This window comes from Rana temporaria, chromosome 2, assembly GCF_905171775.1.
Source record: "Rana temporaria chromosome 2, aRanTem1.1, whole genome shotgun sequence".
In the NCBI taxonomy this organism is placed as follows: domain Eukaryota; kingdom Metazoa; phylum Chordata; class Amphibia; order Anura; family Ranidae; genus Rana; species Rana temporaria.
In genome coordinates, this window is record NC_053490.1 from 532,856,032 (window position 1) to 532,868,910 (window position 12,879).

A 12,879-nucleotide genomic window follows, 5' to 3' on the forward strand; every position below is an offset into this window, starting at 1 on the left:
CCTTCAAAGTGTTGTTGCTAGGCAGAACAGTTAAAGAGGAGTTCCACCCAAATTTGGAACTTCCTCTTAACCCACTCCTCTCCCCCTTACATGCCACATTTGGCATGTAATTTTTTTGGGGGGGGAGTGGGGGCTTCAGCACGAGTGGGACTTCCTGTCCCACTTCCTCCTTCCTGTAGGCGACTAAGCTTAATCGCCTTCAGGAAGTGGCTGCTGTAGGCGATCGCCTAGGACACGTCACAGGTCCTAGGCGATCTCCTGGCCAATTACACGGCGCGGCGCCGGGCCGCGCCGCTCGCGCATGCGCAGTGCCGCTCGCGCATGCGCAGTGGGTGCCCGGTCGTGAAGCCGAAAGCTGTCACGGCCGGGTGCCCACACTGAAAATGAAGACGCCGGCCGGGGAGGGGGGGGAGAGGAGCGGAGCCCCGGCCGGCGCGTCGCTGGAGCGCTGGAGCAGGTAAGTGCCTGTTTATTAAAAGCCAGCAGCTACACTTTTTGTTGCTGCTGACTTTTAATAAACATACAAATGGCTGGAACTCCCCTTTAATCTTCCCACTTCCTGCACCTAGGTGCTTAATGCTTCTTTTTTTTTTTTTTATAATTCTTTATTTTATGTCTTTTTTTCTTTTCACATACAAAAAATAACATGTACAGCTCTTTCAATACCTTCAATATTGTAACATTCGTTTATATCATCACCTAAACATCTCACAATCTCTATGTTACTACCTCCTATTCCGTTTCTGATCTCCCCTATACTGGCCAAGGTACTATCTCCTTCACGGCCCCGAGGCCTTCGTCTGCCACCTTCGGAGAAGCACCTTGGTCCCGAGGGAGTGTTGGTCACTCACCCTGCATCCCCCCTCCCCACCCCAACAAATACAAATACAAAAAAAAAAAAAATCCGCACCGAGCCACCCCTGGTCTCTCCCCCTCCCCCCCCTAAGGGTTACGTTCCCTATATTCTATGTATGGAGTCCAGGTCCTCCAATAAATCTCCTCTCGTTCCTGAATTCCCATTGTAAGGTTTTCCATCATCTATATCTCGTTTATTCTGCTAAGCCATTGTAATTTTGTTGGGGGAGCAGTATTCTTCCATAAGATTGGAATGCACGCCTTTGCAGCTGTTATCAAATGACGTAATAGGGATTGCTTATAGTTTTCCAGTGATATGGGAATGTCAAATAACAAGAAGGCCGCGGGTCTGTCTCCGAGATTCACCCCGGTAATTTCCAGGGTTGTCTCCGAGACCATCTTCCAAAATTCTCTTATCACCTGACAGTCCCAGAAAATGTGTACCATGGTGCCCTCTTCTTTCTGACATCTCCAGCAAACTTTAGACGTATTAGGGAAAAACCGGTTCAGTATTGTTGGTGTCCTATACCATCTTGTCAGTACTTTATATCCCCCCTCCTGGTACCTGGATGCGATTGAGGCTTTGTGTGTAAATGAAAAGATCTTATTTTTCTGTGCCTCTGAGAACTTAATGCCCAGCTCCCTTTCCCACGCCTGTATAAAAACAAGATCTTGTGGCGCATTTGATTCGATCAATAGATTATACATATATGATAACGTATGTCTCAGTGGTTCTTTTTTTAAGCAAATTTCTTCAAATTTGGACGGGATCCCTATATCTACCTCTTGGATTTTCAGGGAGCCTAGAAACGTTCTCAACTGATTTTGTCTCCATATATCTATATCTTCTCCATATGCCTGTTCTAGTTCCTCGTTCTGCATCACATGATTCTCTCTCATGAAGTGTATCAGCCTACTGACTCCTCTCCGTCTTAAACTGCTAAAATGTCGGTCTGTTAGACCTGGCTCAAAGCTCAGATTTCCCAAAATAGGTGTCATAGGGCCGATACACTTCACCAGTTTCGTTTTCTTACAAACCCTTCTAATTACTCTAAGTGTGGTATTTATCATTGGGTGTTTCTTAACACTCTGAGGTATCTTCTTCTCCCCTAACCACGCCAACCCTTCTATGGGGATATTGCTTACTTCTCGTTCCAAATTGACCCATGGTTTATCTGCCTGATGTGTGCACCAGTCCACTACTTGTGCTAGATGAGAGGCCTCATAGTACCCCATAGGGTCTGGGAGTCCGACTCCTCCTTTTTCTTTCGGTAGGGTCAATATATTTCTCCGGACTCTGACCGGTTTACCAGCCCATATGAACTTCATAAACCTAGATCTCAGATCCCTCAGAAATCCCATCGATAGTGTTATGGGAAGAGTCTGAAATAGGTAAAGTAATCTTGGTATCGCATTCATTTTTACTATATTGATTCGGCCAAACCATGAAAAAATGTCTTTATCCCACTTTTGTAAGTCTAATTTTATTTGTTTTGTCAGGGGTAAGAAGTTTAATTCAAAGACCCTGCCTAGTTTCTTTGGTATCTTAGTCCCTAAGTATCCTACATGGGAATCTGTCCATCTAAAAGAAAAGCTGCCGGCTAATTGCTGCTGCAACCCACTGTCCACCTCAACTCCCATTGCCTCCGATTTGTTATAGTTTACTTTAAAATTAGAGATTTTTCCATATCTTTTTATTTCTGCTAATAAACATGGAAGCGATGTTACTGGGGACGGTAACGTAAACAGTAGGTCATCAGCATAAGCTGCCACCTTATAATCATCTTCCCTAACCCGGATACCCCGTATGTCGCTGTTTGCTCTTATAGTTCTTAGAAAAGGTTCCAGAGTGAGGATAAATATGATCGGGGATAGAGGGCATCCCTGCCGAGTTCCATTATGGATAGGGAAAGGGTCTGATTTTTTCTCGTTTATCTTCACTCTTGCCGATGGGCAGGAGTATAAGCTCGTAATCCAGTTCTGTAGGCCCTTCCCCAAGCCAATGTGTTGTAAAATAGCTTTTAGATACCCCCATTCTACCCTATCAAATGCTTTTTCCGCATCGGCGGATATCAGGACTACTGGCTGGTGACGTTGTTGGGCTAGGTATATTGTACTTATTATCCTTTGAGTGTTCTCTCTGCCTTCTCTACCCGGGGTGAATCCCACCTGGTCTGGGTGTATCAGTGCCGGGATGCACGTCAACAGTCTATCGGCCAGTATCTTCGCCAGAATCTTTAAGTCAACATCTAGCAAAGATATTGGCCGATAGCTTGAACACTGGGCAGGGTCCTTCCCTTCCTTAGGAATCACTACTATCTCGGCCATTAAGGTTTCCGCCGGCATCCTGTGTCCGTCGCGGATCGAGTTGAAGGCCGCGACGAACCAAGGCGCCAGTTTTTCCGCAAAAATTTTGTAGTAACGCAATGTATATCCATCGGGACCCGGCGCCTTTCCCGATTTTAATGCTCCCAAGGCTCCCAGGAATTCTTCTACAGTAATCGGGCCATCTATCTTCTCTGCGTTTTCTGTGGATATCTTTGGCATTTCTGAGGACACTAAGTATTCCTTAATCCTTTCTTCTCTTTCTGAGGTACTTGCTCTTACATGCTGCTTATCCAAATTATATAGATTTGAATAGTAATCTCTAAATGCTTCTGCTATTTGTTGCGTGGAGCTCACCACCACATCTCCCTGCGTTTTAATTTTTTCGATCTGATTCCGGGCTCTTGTCTCTCTGAGTGCATTCGCCAGCAATCTGCTGGGTTTATTCCCAAACTCATAGTAAATTCTTTTACACCGACTCAGTTTGTCTTTTGCTTTGTCCGTTAGCATAAGATTCAATTTTTCCCGCAGACCCGCCAACTTCTCCTCAGCCTGGGAATGTAGTGGGTGTAACTTTCCAGGAGTCTGTGCATTCCCAAGTCTCAAAGAATCATGTGACTTGGACAGCACAGGTGCTGAAACCTGATCTGACACTGCTTGTGCAGCACTGAGCATGTGCGAGATTTGCAAGGCTGAAATCCAGGAAGTCATACAGTCTGGCTTCATGATGCCCACACTTAAGATGGCCCCAGTCAATTTCTATTTTATAAAGTGTCTAAATGCTGTAACAACCTAACAAAACAGACCTTAGTTTACAGACTAACTTTACTAGAATACATTAAGCTTGTGTATTACAGGGGTAATTATATTTAAAAAGTGAAATTGTGTCCGGAACTCCGCTTTAAGTTATTATTAGTTATTATTTCAGGTTTTTGGATTTTCATTCTTTAGAATGTTCAGATTTTCAATATTATTTACGTATTTTTTAGAAATTTACCAATTTCCGAAATTTCTAAATTGTGAAATTTCAAATTTGCGAAATTTCGAATTTACGAAATTTCAAATTTATAAAATCTTACATTTCCAAAATCTTACATTTTCAAATTTCTGAAATCACAAATTTCCGAAATCTCAAATTTCCGAAATCTTAAATTTCCGAAATCTTAAATTTCCAAAATCTTAAATTTCCAAAATCTTAAATTTTCTAATTTTTGAAATTCTGAATTTCCAAATTTCAGAAATTCTGAATTTCAGAATTTCAGAAACTCTAAAAATTTTGAAATTTACGAGATTCTAAATTTCAGAAATTCTAAATTTGGAAATTTCTGAATTCGGAAATTTCTGAATGAACTAATTTGTCAAAACGAATTCAGAACTAAATGAATTGCACATGTATAATTCTTACCAATGTAGTGCTGCCCTGAGTCGACTTGAGGATCCCAAGCTTGCTTCTTATAGTCCCTCCCAGCGATCTGCACTTCTCCATCAGCCTGCTGGTAGTTGCAGTTTCACACAATGCAGCCAGAGGGTGAATCCTTTACAAGTGGACTACATGTCCCAAGATGCCTTGCTCTACCTCTACCTCTAATTAAAGAATCACAGAACAGCTAAACTGGAACACTAAGGGGGAAAACAGCTCCTTGGTAACATAATTACACAGCTGTTCTTCTGATTGCAGGCAAATGTAAGTATCCAGCTTCTGGCTACACCAATATGAATAAACATGCAAATGGTAAACTGTACTTACAATTAGACATGTGCAATTTGTTTTGTTCCAAATTCTTTTTTTTTCTATGAAATTCGACAAATGTGTTAATTTGGAAATTGTCGAATTAACGAAGAACACGTTTAACAATTTTTTTCCAAGATTGGAAAGAACGAAAATCCGAAATGAGAAAATCTGAAATGAGAAAATTCTAAAGAACGAAAATCCGAAATGAGAAAATCCAAAATTCCAAAATTCCAAAATAAGAGCGAAAATCACAAATTTCTAAAACCCGAAAATCGAAAATTCAGAATTACTGAAATAATGACTAACTAACTAATAATAACTATTACTAACTATTACATTATAGGTGTTGAAATTTATTGTTAAATTTGGCTGTTAGTGAACGTAACGAATACGAATCAACGAATGCCGCATCTAAAACGAATGGAAGGTGACAAATTAATAATAATAATTAATAATAGTAATAAAACTTTTTATTATCATCATTTATTATTAATTTGTTACGTTCCATTCGTTTTAATGCGGCATTCGTTATTTTGGATAATTCGTACATTTTGGATACATTCATTTACGTTCACTACTTTCCAATACCTATAATTTAATAGTTAGTTATTATTAGTTAGTTCGTTATTAATTTTGGATTTTTAGATTTTTTCCAGTGGGGGGCATTGATAGTTTTAAAAACTATTAGATAAGCACCTGAACGACCACAACATAATACTGACATAAAATCACACACATATGTTGGTCTTGATGGACTTGTGTCTTTATTCAACCTCACCTACTAAGCAACAATGTAACTATGTAACAATTGTGATTAACTATGCAACTATGGATTTTCGTTCTTACAAATTTTCGGATTTTCGTTCTTATTTTTGGATTTTCAAATTTTCGGCTTTTTTACATTTTTGGATTTTCAAATTTTGGATTTTTATGAATAATCAAAATAATGATTCTGCATCTAAACGAATAGAATGTAACTAATTTGATTTTTTTCAAAGTTATGAATTTATTCGAAACAACGAATTTTGATCATAACGAATGACCCGAAAAACAAAATAAATAAATAAATGAAACGAAAACAAACACATTTTTTGGCAGTGCACGTCTACTTAAAATTGAACTTGGGTCCTCCCAAGTGGAAGCATATACACTATATTTCCAAAGGTATTGGAACACGTGCCTTTACACACACATGAACTTTAATGGCATACTGCTCTTAGTACGTAGGGTTCAAAATTGAGTCGGCATACCCTTTGCAAAGACACGGATGAGCGAGTTTGGGGTGAAGGAACTTGACTGGTCCTGACCTCAACCCGATAGAAAACCTTTGGGATGAATTACAGTGGAGACTGCGAGCCAGGCCTTCACTCCCAACATCAGTGCCTGACCTCACGATTGCTCTTTTGGAATAATGGTCAAACATTTCCATAGACACTCTCCTAAACCTTGTGGACGGCCTTCCCAGAAGAGTTGAAGCTGTTATAGCTGCAAAGGGTGGAGCCAACTCAATATTGAACCCTACGAACTAAGACTGGGATGCCATTAAAGTGTGCGTGTAAATAGCCGGCGTCCCAATACTTTTGGTAATATAGTGTACAGTAGGTTGGCAACGGGCCAATTTTACAAAATATATTATGTACTGAAGGGGTATATTGCACAAATGTTTCCTAACATTCAGGAATCTGGAATAGGTAGTCACCATTAAAAAAGGGAGTAAGCAGGGTGTCGCCAGTAAAAAAGGTGAATAGGCAAACAGGTGTAGACTGTTTTATGAGCATCAGTCACACCTTCTTGAGTGCTATGCCCTGCAGCATCTCTTTGGAGGCCTATTGGTTCTGAGAGGCCTTGGTTCAAAACTAGGAACTGGAGAAATTGGTTCAGAAGATTGTACAGTCACCGAATACAATTTTCCTCTGACGTCTACTCAGGATCAACACAAATCGGCCTCTAAAGTCCTAATCCAAAATTTTACAAGCTTGGGGCCAGATTCACGTAGATGAGCGGCGGCGTAACGTATCGTAGATACGTTACACCACCGCAATTTTTCATCGCAAGTGCCTGATTCACCAAGCACTTGCGATGAAAACCTACGCTGGCGGCCTCCGGCGCAAGGCGGGCCAATTCAAATGGGCGTGTGCCATTTAAATTAGGCGCGCTCCCGCACCGGACCTACCGCGCATGCTCCATTTCCGAACTCTCGCCGTGCTTTGCGCGAAGTGACGTCATTTTTTCGAATGGCGACGCGCGTAGCGTAATTCCGTATTCCCGGACGGCTTACGCAAACGACGTTATTTTTTAAATTTCGACGCCGGAACGACGGCCATACTTTATACAGCAATACGATTGCTGTGTAAAGTTAAGGCACCAAAAAAAACGACTAACTTTGCGACGGGAAACTAGACTAGCGGCAACGTAGCGAGCGCGAAAAACCGTTGTGGGTCGCCGTAACTCCTAATTTGCATAACCGACGCTGGTTTACGACGCGAACTCCCCCCCCCCAGCGGCGGCCGCGGTACTGCATCTTAAGATCCGACAGTGTAAAACAATTATACCTGTCGGATCTTATGGATATCTATGCGTAACTGATTCTATGAATCAGTCGCATAGATAGAACAACAGATACAACGGCGTATCGGGAGATACGCCGTCGTATCTGCTCTGTGAATCTGACCCTTGGTTACTCCTCTCATGCCGACAAAATTCCCAGGAAAATCGGGATCTTCTTCTAGAATGGGGAAGTCTCTTAATGGTTGAGTGATGGTTGGCTGTACAACTTGACTGGTAACAAATTTCGGCATTTTAAAATAAGGAGATAAATAAGAAAATAAGGTGGGAATCCTGTTGCATACTTTCTAGTGCTGTTTGTAAACACGTACAACAGTAACCACAAGCCTACTCAAGTGGTTCTCCTTACCATCTGAATCTGTACCCAACACATCCTGCAAAGTCAAGTTGACTTTTTTTTCAACCATAAAATGCACAGGCTAAGGGTCCCCTTGAAGCGTACAGCGTAGTACAACTCTTTTGAACTCCCAGCAGAGTTTATAGTTCATTAGACATGTGCAATTGGTTTAGTTCCAAATTAGTTTTTTTTAACCAATTTCGACAAATTAGTTAATTTGTAAATATCAGAATTTTCAAATTTTTGAAATTCCGAATTTTTCTCAATATTTGAAAATTCGGAAATTCAAAACTTTTCAGAAATTTGAAATTTTGAAATTCGAAAATTCGGAAATTCGAAAATCAGAAAATAAAAATGAAGATTCTAAAGAACGAAAATCCGAAAAGTAAGAACAACAGTCCGAAAATTCAAAAACCAGAAGATTAGAAAATCTGAAATAATAACTAACTAATAATAACTTAACTATTACTAACTGTTTAAATTATAGGTATTGGAATTTCCTTTTCAAAATTGGCTGTTAGTGAATGTAACGAATACAAATTTATCCAAAGTTACAAATTATCCGTAATACCAAATGCCGTATCTAAATGAATGGAAAGTAACAAATTAACCACTTAAGCCCCGGACCTTTAGGCAGCTAAATGCCCAGGCCAGGTTTTGCGATTCGGCACTGCGTCGCTTTAACAGACAATTGCGCGGTCGTGCGACGTGGCTCCCAAACAAAATTGGCGTCCTTTTTTTCCCACAAATAGAGCTTTCTTTTGGTGGTATTTGATCACCTCTGCGGTTTTTATTTTTTGCGCTATAAACAAAAATAGAGCGACAATTTTGAAAAAAAATGAATATTTTTTACTTTTTGCTATAATAAATATCCCCAAAAATATATATAAAATAAAAAATGTCCTCAGTTTAGGCCGATACGTATTTTTCTACCTATTTTTGGTAAAAAAAAATCGCAATAAGCGTTTATCGATTGGTTTGCGCAAAATTTATAGCGTTTACTAAATAGGGGATAGTTTTATTGCATTTTTATTAATTATTTTATTTTTACTACTATTGGCGGCGATCAGCGATTTTTTTTCGTGACTGCGACATTATGGCGGACACTTCGGACAATTTTGACACATTTTTGGGACCATTGTCATTTTCACAGCAAAAAATGCATTTAAATTGCATTGTTTATTGTGAAAATGACAGTTGCAGTTTGGGAGTTAACCACAGGGGGCGCTGTAGGAGTTTGGGTTCACCTAGTGTGTGTTTACAACTGTAGGGGGTGTGGCTGTAGGACTGACGTCATCGATTGTGTCCCCTATAAAAGGGATCACTCGATCGATGCAGCCGCCACAGTGAAGCACGGGGAAGCCGTGTTTACATACGGCTCTCCCTGTTCTTCAGCTCCGGGGAGCGATCGCGACTATAAACGAATAACCGCGCCGTCGTCCCGGATCGCTCCCCAAGGTAAGCCGCCCGCCGCACGCAGCGGGGGGGGGTCCCGATCGGACCCCCCACCCGCTAGAAGGCAAGGACGTATATATACGCCCATCTGCCTGTACGTGCCATTCTGTGGACGTAAATAGGCGTGCGGCGGGCGTTAAGTGGTTAATTATAATAAATAACAATAATAATAATAAAAACATATTATTATTATTATTTATTATTTATTTTTTCGTTCCATTCCATTTGTTTAGAGGCAGCATTCTTTATTTTGGATAATTCGTAACTTCAGATAAATTTGTATTCGTTACGTTCACTAACAGCCAGATTTGAAAGGAAATTCCAATACCTATAATTTAATAGTTAGTTATTAGTAGTTCGTTTTTATTTTGAATTTTCATAATTTTCAAATTTCATAATTTTCTAATTTCATAAGTTTGGATTGTCGGATTTTAAAATTAAAAAATTCCAAATTTCTGAATTTCCGAACTCCGAATTTTCAGATTTCCGAATTTTCAAATTTCAGAATTTTCAGATTTCCGAGTTTTCAAATTTACGAATTTTCGGATTTACGAATTTATGAATTCAGAATTTTCGAATTTATGAATTCAGAAGGAGCCACTTGGTGATCTGGGTTCTCTGTTCAGCGCCTTGACTTCAAGAACAACCTCAACCCCCTCTGACGCACCTGGTTGAGTGAAAATTACTACACTAGGGCCCCTTTCACACTGGGGCGGGAGGTTCGGTGGCGGCAAAGTGCCGCTATTTTTAGCGGCGCTTTAACGTCAGAATTGCGGAGGTATTCGGCCGCTAGCAGGGAGGTTTAACCCCCCCGCTAGCGGTCAAAAAAGGGTTAATACTGCCGGCAATGCGCCTCCGCATTTCCGGTGGTATAGCCGCGGTTTCCCATTGCTTTCAACACACCGCTCCTTCACCGCTCAAAAGATGCGGCTAGCAGGACTTTTGTAACGGTCCTGCTAACGCATTGCTCCAGTGTGAAAGCCGTCAGGCTTTCACACTGGAGAAACAGCAGACGCAGCAGACGCTGTTTCAGGTCAGTTTGCAGGCGCTATTTTTAGCGCAATAGCGCCTGCAAACCGCCCCAGTGTGAAAGAGGCCTTAGAGGAACACAAGTGTAGATACCTTTAACTCAACTGGATTTCAATGTTTTTTTTTTTAAGCACATGATTAGAGCCTGAAGGGTGGGTTTGGGGCGCAGAGCACAGCACCCTGAGCCCACCCAGTTGTGTGACAATAGCAAATTAATATTCGCTATAGTCTTTCGGATTCTCCTCCCGGCCAATCGGGAAGCAGGTCCTAAGTCCCTATTGGCCGAGAGGAGAAGCGATCGTATTGGCTGCTGAGGAAAAAGCCGCTGAGGAGGAGGAGACGCAGGGTGAAACCACAGAGGAGGAGGAGATGCAGGAAGCAGCTGGAGCTGCCCACAACCTAGATGGGGTAAGTGTGGGGCTGGTGGGCTGAAAGAAATGAATAAACAAGCCTCCTGAACAGGAGCCTCCTGAACAGCAATCCTAGATGAGATGTCCTTCAGGGAGACGAACAGTGATGACCCACCAGCTGCTGGACACGGGCGGAGGTTGGATCCGTCTGGCGAGGTGGTGCCGCGGTGATGTCTTGCGAACAGCGAGCAGAGTTGGGCCCTCCTGGGCCGGGCTGGAGTGACTCAATCACCGTGTGGTAGGCTGCAGCCCTTTCCCCAAGCAGCGGAGAGGTGTTTACTCGGGGAGGCCTAGGAAGAAGAGAGCATGGTTGGATCTGCTGTTCCTTTCATAGTCCCTCCTAGAGGTCTGTTCGTGTTGCAGAGGGACCCCTGGGACGTGTAGTCCAGGGGTAATATCACAACATCCGAATGGCTGATCAAGAGACTACTAATCCCACAATCCTCCCTGTTTGGCTCAAATATATGGTGTAAGTTACTGGAGCCCAGCACTAGAGGGACATTGAAATAGATGGAGAATGACGGGGGGTGGTCAGAGAGGCAAGTACTGTATTCACAAAGCACTTGCCTCCTAAATTACGGCGGCGTAGCGTAAATGGGGCCGGCGTAAGCTCGCCTAATTTAAATGAGGATGGGGGGGCGTGTTTTATGTCAATGTTTGGTGACCCGACGTGATTGACCTTTTTTTTACGAACGTTCGTGTACATATCCCAGTGTGCATTGCTCCAAAGTACGCCGCAAGGACGCATTGGTTTCGACGTGAACGTAAATTACGTCCAGCCCCATTCACGAACGACTTACGCAAACGACGTAAAAATTTCCAAATTTCGACGCGGGAACGATGGCCATACTTAACATTGGCTAGGCCAGCTATTTGTTGGAATAACTTTACGCCGGAAAAAGCCATACGTAAACGACGTAAAAAAAATGCGCCGGGCGCACGTACGTTAGTGAATCGGCGTATCTAGTCATTTACATATTCTACGCCGAACTCAACGGAAGCGCCACCTAGCGGCCAGCGGGAAAATTGCACCCTAAGATACAACGGCGTAGGAGACTTACGCCGCTCGTATCTTAGCCTAATTTAAGCGTATCTGGTTTCCAGAATAGGCTTAAATTAACGCCGGCGTAGATTCAGAGTTACGACGGCGTATCTACTGATATTAAACGTACCTGAATCTGGCTATAAATGTCTGTTACCTTGGTGGTCAGTGTAAATCATCTTATTACATTGGGGCTTGGTGTACAATCCTTTCATTCACACTAGTGGCCAGTGTGAAGGTCCCCCTTACATTGGTGGTCAGTGTAAATCCCTCCTTACATTGGTAGTTACTGTGAATGCTCCTATTACATTAGTGGTCAGTGCAAATTCCCCCTCACATTGGTGGTTAGTGTAAATCCCTCCTCGTATTAGGGGTCACTGTAAATTCCCCATTACATTGGTGGTCAGTGTAGAATCCACCAGTATATAGTTGCCAAAGATTTCCCACTTTGCTGGTTCCAGATATGTCACAATTTAGATCAGACATGTATCAACCGTACAAATTGTGTTATCGTTTTCCTGGAAGGTCACCCTACCCTATAATTAGTCAGCTTGTGCCGGGAGCTGGGGATCGGCTGTTTGAAGCTTCAGGTGGCTGATTACATCTAAGAAGCCAATTATATCAGACACCAAGTGCAAAATCACACTCGTCTCTTCATGGCTATTGGCATTTATTGACTCTGGGGGGGTTCTTCACATTAAAGGGACCCACTATGCATACCTTAGGCCCCGTACACACGATAGGATCCCTCCGCTGGAATTGATCCACGGACCGGCTCCAGCGGATAGATCCCCTGGTGTGTACAATCCAGCGGATCTGTTTCCGCGGATTTTTATCCTCTGGGATGGATTTCAAGCGGATAAAAATTTGAAGACATGCTTTCAAATCTATCCGCTTGAATCCATCCCAACGGATTGATCCGCTGGTCTGTACAGACTCACCGGATCAATCCGTCCAAAGGGATCCCCCGCATGCGTCGTAATGATTCGACGCATGCGTGGAATTCCTTATATGACAGCGTCGCGCACGTCGCCGCGTCATCATCGTGGCGACGGCGCGACACGTCATCGCGAGGGGATTTCGGCGCGGATTTCGATCCGATGGTGAGTACACTCCATCGGATCCAAAT